At 43.4% G+C, this 8,783-nt stretch overlaps 1 long non-coding RNA gene across 1 annotated transcript; it reads right to left on the bottom strand.

Annotated features, from left to right (window-relative positions):
- Window positions 1-4,826: 4,826 nt before the first annotated feature.
- LOC147247213 (uncharacterized) lies at window positions 4,827-6,442 on the bottom strand. The gene is made up of 3 exons (XR_015109360.1): window positions 6,250-6,442; window positions 6,011-6,161; window positions 4,827-5,051 (listed from the first exon to the last, which is right to left on the bottom strand). It is a non-coding gene; the product is annotated as an uncharacterized LOC147247213 (long non-coding RNA).
- Window positions 6,443-8,783: the final 2,341 nt, after the last annotated feature.

The following is an 8,783-nucleotide window of genomic DNA, read 5'->3' as shown; positions in this document are numbered from 1 at the left end:
TAACATCATGTGCGATGGGTGTAGGGTCTCCAAACAGCCGGGGGCCAGTCCCTAGGCTGTCTCCTCCTAATGACGTGGGTAAAGACAAAGGGCGTCTGCTGTGAGGAGGACGGCCCTCTGTTTAATAGGCCCACAGCTGGTCAACCCATGGAAACAATGGACAGCCTGCTTGTGCTCCGACATCATCATTTCAGGAGCGCATATGATTTGTACATGATTCAAGTCTGTCTGAAAGTTGTCTTCATGCCGTCATGTCTTTGTTTACCCCACACCGTCTGAAGTAATACTTCACCCAGAAACTGCATTTCAAGTACTCCCTATTGATTTCTTGAGCTAACAATGACATTTTCCTCCCCTGCATCACTCCTTTGTCACCCCAGAATGCAGAGAGATCCAGTTACAGAATGTATGTTTAGCTTGACGCTCATGGTGGTAGACGGCTAACAACAGCAAAACTGTCCAAAAAAAACTGAGTTTACAAACTCTTCAGAGAGAGCTGGGGACATTTCTTATTCAGAGATCATTATAGTATTGCATCTTAATGAATCCTGCACTGTGTTTTAGTCTGCTGGAGGAAGTCAAGAGCACCCAGAGAGAACCCACGCAGGTGCGAGGAGAGCATGGAAACTCTTCCTGTTGTGTGGAATCAGTGCTAGCCACTACACAGTCCTGCCCCTAAACAAACAAACAAACAAACAAACAAACAAACAAACAAACAATAAATAAATTGTTTGCTTGTGTCTCTCTTTGTGGAGGCAGTTGGACTTAAATGTAGGAATGAGCAGGAACTTGGATCTGGCAAAGACAGAAGGAAAGCAAATGCAGCAGCACGAATGAGGTAACAAGAGACAGATGCAAAACAGGAGGGAGACAGGGGACTATGGGGACAATGGGGACAGCTCAGGTGAGCACTGATTAAGTGACAGGTGACGACAGCAAGTGAAGCAGATAAAACAGGAAACACTGAAGATATTTGAACTCTGAGGGAAGAGAAGCTTAAATCAGAAAGTCCAAAAGTCCATGACAGGAAATGTGAAAAAAAAACAAAGAAGATGAAAAGCAACTGTCTTACTGACCTGCATGCAAATAATCACTCCTCTGCTCTCAATTAGGGTTAATTGCTTCACATGCATTAGAGCTCTCCACTAATTAATGCGTCATCAGGACAGAGGCCGGTGAATCATCCCTGGAAGCAGGATAGGATTGCCAGGGAGCTGTGGGTGTGAAACAGCCCTCAGACAGCCAGGACTCAGGTGTCTTACAGCTGTCCCCAGCGTCTCAGGTGTTCAGTCAAGCCTAGTTTGCCGCGTAAGCGGTCACCCGAGGGTGTCTGCAGGGCACACGCTGTCACCCGTAGCCTCCACTGCAACCAGGCTGCTTGTGTGTCAGGTCTAGTCACAGTGGGACTAAATCAGAGAATGAGGATTAAAGGGGCTATAAAGGGAGAAATGTTTTGACAGATTAAACTGTTTTCAGGGAAAGAATGAGATGTGGGTCTGAATCCTGGCCACGGTAACAATGATTCACTTGGATATGAGGCTTCAAATGGGGCTCAAACACCCGTCTCCTGTTGCTCGTTTGACCAACCTGTTAGCGGAGACGCTACATGTGAACTTCGTTGGATTTCCCCTTTTCTTCTCTTGCTGTAATTATTGTGAAGACTTGAGGTCAGTGGAGAACAGAGGGTCCAACCGCCTCAGATTTATGACACCAAATCACAACTGACAACGGCCGTTTAACTGGCTGTGATAATAACCGCTGCAGCCTGGAGGGTAACGGAACTCAGAACAAAAATAACGCAATTTCCACCGTCCATCTAACCACAGGATCCAAACACACACGTGACATAATCTTCCTTATTGCGCTGTCCCAACGTTGTGTGCCCATGCGCGCTGGTGTCATAAACTACTTAAAACGGGGGAAACGCGCTCACTATCAGCAGGTGAAGATGAATTTACAAGCTGGCTGTTTGGGATTCACGTTCAGATTAGAAAACAAGCGGCTCAAAGGCGCAAAGGATTCATCGTCAGGATATCATCAACGTTGTTCCAAGTGTGATAGACCTGACAAAAAAAAAAAAAAAAAAGACAATCACCTAATCTTTCCAGTAAGATAAGGGCTATTGCTGATAAACTTCTGCTGCCAGATTACTCACAATCACTTATGACGTGACAGAAGCTGCGACGGTATCTACTACTCAGAGATAGCGAGCGTGTCAGGGCGCTCACAGCAGGAATCCTTTGTATTCACAGCACAATGGTTATTTTGACCTCATAAGATGACAAAACAAAGTGTTAAACCACAATGAAGTGAAGAGTTTGATTGCCAACATAATAACAAAAGTACACACGATGAGTCACTTCCTTGCTACGATGCTTTGCAGCTCAATGCTGAGAAATGTTGTGCAGCTGTTCTGACTCACTTCCTGCAGTGCGAAGTGAGACACATTTCCTACACTTTTACTGAGAATATGGTTAACACTGAGCTACCTCTGCCACACGCTGGCCTTCTCAGAGGATTCCTGACCTCAATTAACACGTCAAGAGCCACAGTCAGAGTCCAGGATCGTATCATCTAATAACCTTTTTGTTGTTGTTTTTAAGTCAGGAGGTATTCACCTAGATTGAATCATTTCAGATTTCCTAACCGAAGCCTCAAAGTAATACCTGGCCCAAAAACTTTACTTTGCATTTCAAGTACTCACAAACGGGTGTCTTTAGCCCGCAGTGATGTCTTTTAATCACTGCTTCATTTCTTTGGGACTCCAGAATGCAGAAAGGGCCGGCCACGTATATTTAGCTTGAAGCTAATAGAAACAGCTACAGCAACAAAAACAACAACAAAATAAAACCCCAGCTGTCATTAAATGTAAGTTTTCAAACTCTCGTGAACATTGTCGTAGGTCGTGTGCAAAATCTTTGATCTGAGCTAAAAATCAACCAGTCTATTACCTCCTACGAGTGTGCGTTATCATGTAGAAGAGCAAGATCGAGTAGATTGACTTGAGATAATAGCAGACGACGTGCTTGAGAGCTTGTTAATGGACATTTTGGATATTGTTGTTAGCCATCAGTGGCACTTAGCTTCAAGCTAAATATACATGGCTGGCTTTTTCTGCATTCTGGATTCAAAAAGTGTTATTGTAGGAGGGAACTTTGGGGAAGTTGTTATTTAAATCAATAAACTGCTCCAAAACAGAAACTGGGGCCAAGGTTTTCTGGAGAAATTCCAGGGAGGCTGTAATGGACGCTCTCTTTGACACACACACACACACACACACACAGACCTCCCACCCTCATTCACACACACATAAACACACAAACACGCATGTAGAAAACACAAAATGTGACCATAATATCAGACAGAAGGCAAACATGGGAAAAGAGCTCAGTCGCATGTGCAATCATGGGAAAAGACTTTGGATAACGTTTTGTGACGAATGGCACAAACACACAGCAATGTGAGGTTCAAGCTGAAGCCTGAGTGTGTTGATGAGTGGAACCAGATGGACTCAAAATCATATTGTGTTTTTTTTTTTAATTGACATTTTTCTGCAAACAATGGAAAACAGACAGCGGAGGATGCGCCTCTGGGAACATTTAAGTCAAGCCCCTTTTATTTGTGTTGAACCGAATCACAAAAAAAGTTCTCTCACGACACTTTACTGGTAGAGCAGATCCAGCGCCACATTCCCTTAATTCATTTACACCCAGCAATTCTCCATCAGCAAGTGCCTCTTACAGCCACAGCGACGAAAACCTTCCTTTTAATGGGCAGGAACATCGAGCAGTTCCAGGCTCAATGGGAACGGCCATCTGCTGTGACCGGTTGGAGGGAGAGAGAGATGAGAACGGGGGCAGAGACAGAGATGGATAAGGGAAAGGGACAGAGACAGATGAGGAAAGAGAGGGACAGAGACAAAGAGAGAGAGAGAGCGGAGGGGGAGAGGGAAAGAAGACAGGCAGATGGGGGGCAAGAACAAGACGAAGGGAGAAAGAAAAGCTGAGAGGAAGACAGAGGGACGGGGGGGACGGGGGGGAGGAGACCCACAACAAACATGACAACAGCTCCAATAACAGTAAACAAGCCCCCAATAATAATGTCTACAGGTGACACCTGCAATCAACAGCAGCATAATAGCACTTAAGGGCTAGCAAACACAATGCAAACACAATGCTGATGTTAATGTTAGCGCAGTACTGAGAATACTAATATGAATACTACTGGTGCTAATACTGTGACAGATGCTAAGGGTGGCAGCTTGAGCCTGTTCCGGTCTGAGGCCTCCTCCAGGATCAGTCAGGGATCTGGGGAGTGGGAACGCAGAGACTCTGGGAGAAAAGTCAAGTTAGTAACATGCACATATGAGATATGAACGATGACTGAAGGAGAGAGAAGCCCAGTGCATTATGGGAGATTCCCTGGCAGTCTCAGCCTATAGCAGCATAACTAAGGGCTCACCTAAGCAGCCCCAACTTTTCCAAAAAGGAAGGTCTTAAGTCTGCTCTTAAATGTAGAGCTGGGGAACAGTTCCACAGAAGAGGAGGAGCTTGATAACTGGAGGCTGGATTTGCTCCAGTGTCATACTCTTATATGGACATCTGTCTTGTTCCTGGCAAAAAAGTGGCATCAGTCGATCGCATGTTGATTTGACTAAAAAGCAAAAAAAAACAGAAATAATAACTGTGGTTAAGGAACTGTAGGTGGAAAAAGAGGAAACATCACTAAAGGACTTCGGATCTGTAATGCATGAGCCGGAGACGATTGAGTGACAATATGAAACCTGGAATTGCAACTGGTTCTTTTTCTTCTGTAATAGCAGTTAGATGGCAAATTGACTGAAATTCTTTGTCATTTGTCTGCTCGAGGTTCCTCTTGGAGAAACAATAACAGCTTTGTAGTTTCATGCCCAGATCTTGGCAGCGATGTCCTCGGGTCCTGTGACTTTGGGTCCCGGGTGCGGTGTGTTCATTCCACCAGCACAATCCCAGTCCTCTGTAGCTCCGATTGGTTCCAGGCAGATCTGAGGGCTGTCTGACCACCTAAGGTGTCTGATGAAACAGATCACACATCAGACCATTCAGGTGGCCGCGCTCAAAAAAACTGAGGAACCAGTGTGTACCTTATGTGGTAAAAATACTAGTTTCTTGGGGGAGGGTTACTGTTTTGAAGTACATTGCATACCCTTCAGTTCACTTTGTACCTTCAAAGAGTACAAAATCAGTCTCAAAAAGAACTGATAAGAGGCTTTTGATGCACAGAGGGGATGCAAAGTCTACTGAGGGCTGAAGGGTAGACCCCTGGTGACAAGCGTTTAAAGTACACGCTGGTGCTGCTGTTTTGGAGTGTGTTTTGTGACATTGTAATGAATATTTGTTGCAGAAGAAATAAAGCTTGTAAAATCCAAAAGATGGTGAATGAAGTCTTCTGAGTAGTTTATGTCTGGGCCCTTTAGCGAAGGTTCTGTCTCTGACAAGTTCAAATCAGGTTGCATTCAACCAGCCAATCAGCCGTCAGCTTGGGATTCTTGTGTACTTGCACACCTCTCAGCTTCCTCCGTCGCTGTTGTCTTGTGGAGCTCAAAACAATGTGATCTTGAACATGTGATGCATTAGTGAAATATGATATTGTTATTCATGTCTAAGCGATCTGCTTTTATTGGGATGTTAAAAGCTCTTGCTTACCGAAAGTACAGAGCCTATCCATACACATTAAAGGATTAGTTTACAGTTACAAGGCTGTCTGAAAACATTAGGCTGTATGTGCAGTCAAACTGTTTTTTTATTTATCTACTTTTTTTTGTGCTGTGTAACCATTCCTCCCCCTTACACTGACCATTAAACCATCACTTAGCTTGCACTTTCTACAGGTGATGGGGAACAATTTAAAACACTCCTTGTTTGATGCAGTAATTTATTCAAAAGTTTATCCAAAGCAGTCCAGCTCTGTTAAATCCAGTGGGTCGCTTCAGTCTTTTAAGGACAGAATTCCCTGCTGAGCTTCAGGGTACCTTGATTTGACTGTCACGTACACGTTCGGACAAAAAAGGTTTCCATCGCTCCCCTGGAAAACACGTCAGGAGTCAGATCAAGCTGGCCCCAAATTCTCAGCGGGTACATCATGGCAGAGGTGAAGACAGGCGGCGAGGAAGACAGAGGAAGCTACAAAAAAAAAAATCCCTTTTATCTTCTAAATTGCCAGATTATACCACATTATGTGTATGTGCAGCTGCATGCTGCTGAAGCCCACCTCGTCCTCGCCAGATCCAATAAACCGTACTGTGGTATACAGCAATCCCACTTCTGATGAACTGGACTTTGTGCTTTGATGCTGTCAGAAACGACCAATCAAAGTAGGCCAAAACTGAACAGGCCTAAATTAAGCTGTGTAAGTAAAAACAACAACAACAACAACAACAAAAAACAAAAACCAAACAAAACAAAGAAACCACCACAATGCTACATGAAAAGTGTGCTTGATATGGCAGGTGGGGCATCGTCCAGAGCAGTCACACCATGAACTGGCCTATGTGAGGCAAACGTGCAAGGACACAGTACAGAATAGAGTGAACCAAAATGGAGCTCCACATCCCAGGTTTTTGATACTGATAATAAAAAAATGCACCGTGCAAGATTTCTACTTTTCTCCTCTGAAATTCTGATTTATAAAACTCCACAAAGCCAACGTCCACAGAGCAGGCTATTTTAGAATCACTTCATAGTTTAACCTCATGCTTTCTGAGAGCTCTGTAAAGGCGGTCACATGAATGTTCCATCTGTGTGACTCATTAGCACGCTGCTTGACCATATCCTGTGGTTTCAGCAAGAAGATGCACGCAACAACGTGGGGGGGGAGATGCACACACACTCACACAAGCTGTTGCAAAACGTCGAAGACCTCATTGTTCCTCATGACCCACTGGGTCAGGCGGTGAAGGAACAGTCAAGGTTGTCCAGTAGCCTTGTTAAAGAACTCAGGTCCCAGTTCTCTGTTAAACCGGTGAGAACCCATGATTCTAAAAAAAGAAAAGAAAAGAAAAAAAAAGAGAAAAAAAAGCCACCATTCACAGGAAAGCAATCAGGATTCTCAGAAACATGATGGCCACCATCATGTGCTCGTGATGAGGTTCTCTTTGAAATGCGGTGAGAGTTGCAAGATTCCTACCGAGCCGGCCACAACTGTCAGTGCATGGTAGCTACAGCAGTTAGCATCGTAGCTAATGATTAAACCTCTAACTAGCTCTGGGGACCTGCTTTTGCCTCAAATATTGACCCTGGGAAATAATCCCCTTTCCATCACATGAACAGAATGTACAGTGCAGCCTGGCAACACGTTCGTTCCTATCACAGCTCGTGCAATGATAAAGAACTGCAAAGTGTTCACTCATCCTGATTAAACCATTACACAAATGCAGAAATCCTCCCACAGCGATGGAACATTATGATGATGTATGTGGAACAACATGATTCATAATATTGAGGTCACTAAAGCTCAAGAAATCCTGTGAGGTGCAGAGATTCAAGACATCTTTTCTTTTTTCTTTTAAAAAAGGGAGAATTTTCTCATCTTACAGTTATTGAGGATACCGCTTTACAGCTTTAACAAAAAGAAACAATCAGTGCCATCTCATATATATATATATATATATATATATATATATATATATATATATATATATGTATGTATATTGTTTTTTTTTAATGTAGCCAATCAAGCTATACATGAAGTCCAGTTGCACTGTGTTACTTTAAAGTGATGCCATGGCCAAAATGTCTGTCTTTCCTTGCATCACATGTTATTAAGTGGTATAAAGGCAGAAACTGGACAAAAATGGATGAGTGCTGCAAACAACATGATCATAGTCTAAAAATGTTATCTGCTTTCTGGTTAAATTAAGACTTCTATGGCTGTCCTTAACAAAAAAAAAAAACTGCAGCTTCCCATCTGTTGAGGGCAGCACGCATGTCACACCCAGTGTATTTTGTTCCTATCTTCATCTTTCCATTAGGACAGATCTATAAAAGCCCAACAGAACTATCAATTATTTATAGTGGCTCATCCTTTTGAACCCAGTTTTATCACGGCTACACGGGGGAAGTATTGACATTATATCCTCCAGTGAATCTAATGCTGTAAATGATGCTGGTCCTCATGTTACAGTAACAGAGAGGATGGGGGCGCTGGAAGAGGGAGCTCGATGCGTCACACCTCACTGAACAGCAGTGACTCATTCCTTCATAGCTCACTTTGACATCAGGCTTGTAAAGTATCCTCAGAGCACCAGTAACATAGAAAAATAGGTCCCAATAAAACTGATCTTTGCATTCTAAAGTGGATTTGATATAGATACTGTATATATATATTTATGTGGCCAGCAAACGTTCTGGTAGAATCTAAAGCTGAACATATATCCTTAAATACTGTTTGCTAAAGTTGTTTGAAGGAAGTGGGTTTATGGAAGGAAACATGTTTGTCCATATAAGATGCAAATGTCAACTGCCAGAATCAATTTGCAGACCTTAGATGACCCAGATTTGGTTAGGAAAATGTGTCACGGCTTTGCACAAGCGAAAGGTTAAGGTGTTGGCATGTTTGACCTAGATTCTGTTTTCTGTAATGATAAGAATTGGTTTCCGTGGAGATCTCTCCTCTACAGTCAACGCACGGTGACAGCCTCCGGTGACAAGTTGCTGTGCTAACAGACGTTGGACAGAGAGACTGGCGGTTGCATGGTTTAGTCACCAATGCGAAATCGTGCGTCTTATTCGCCCCATCCCAAAACT

Source organism: Aulostomus chinensis, chromosome 16 (assembly GCF_037954235.1).
Source record: "Aulostomus chinensis isolate RoL2024-O1b breed Wild chromosome 16, RoL_Achi_v1.0, whole genome shotgun sequence".
Classification (NCBI taxonomy): domain Eukaryota; kingdom Metazoa; phylum Chordata; class Actinopteri; order Syngnathiformes; family Aulostomidae; genus Aulostomus; species Aulostomus chinensis.
The sequence above is the reverse complement of the archived record's forward strand: the minus strand, read 5'-3'. Positions and strand labels throughout refer to the sequence as shown.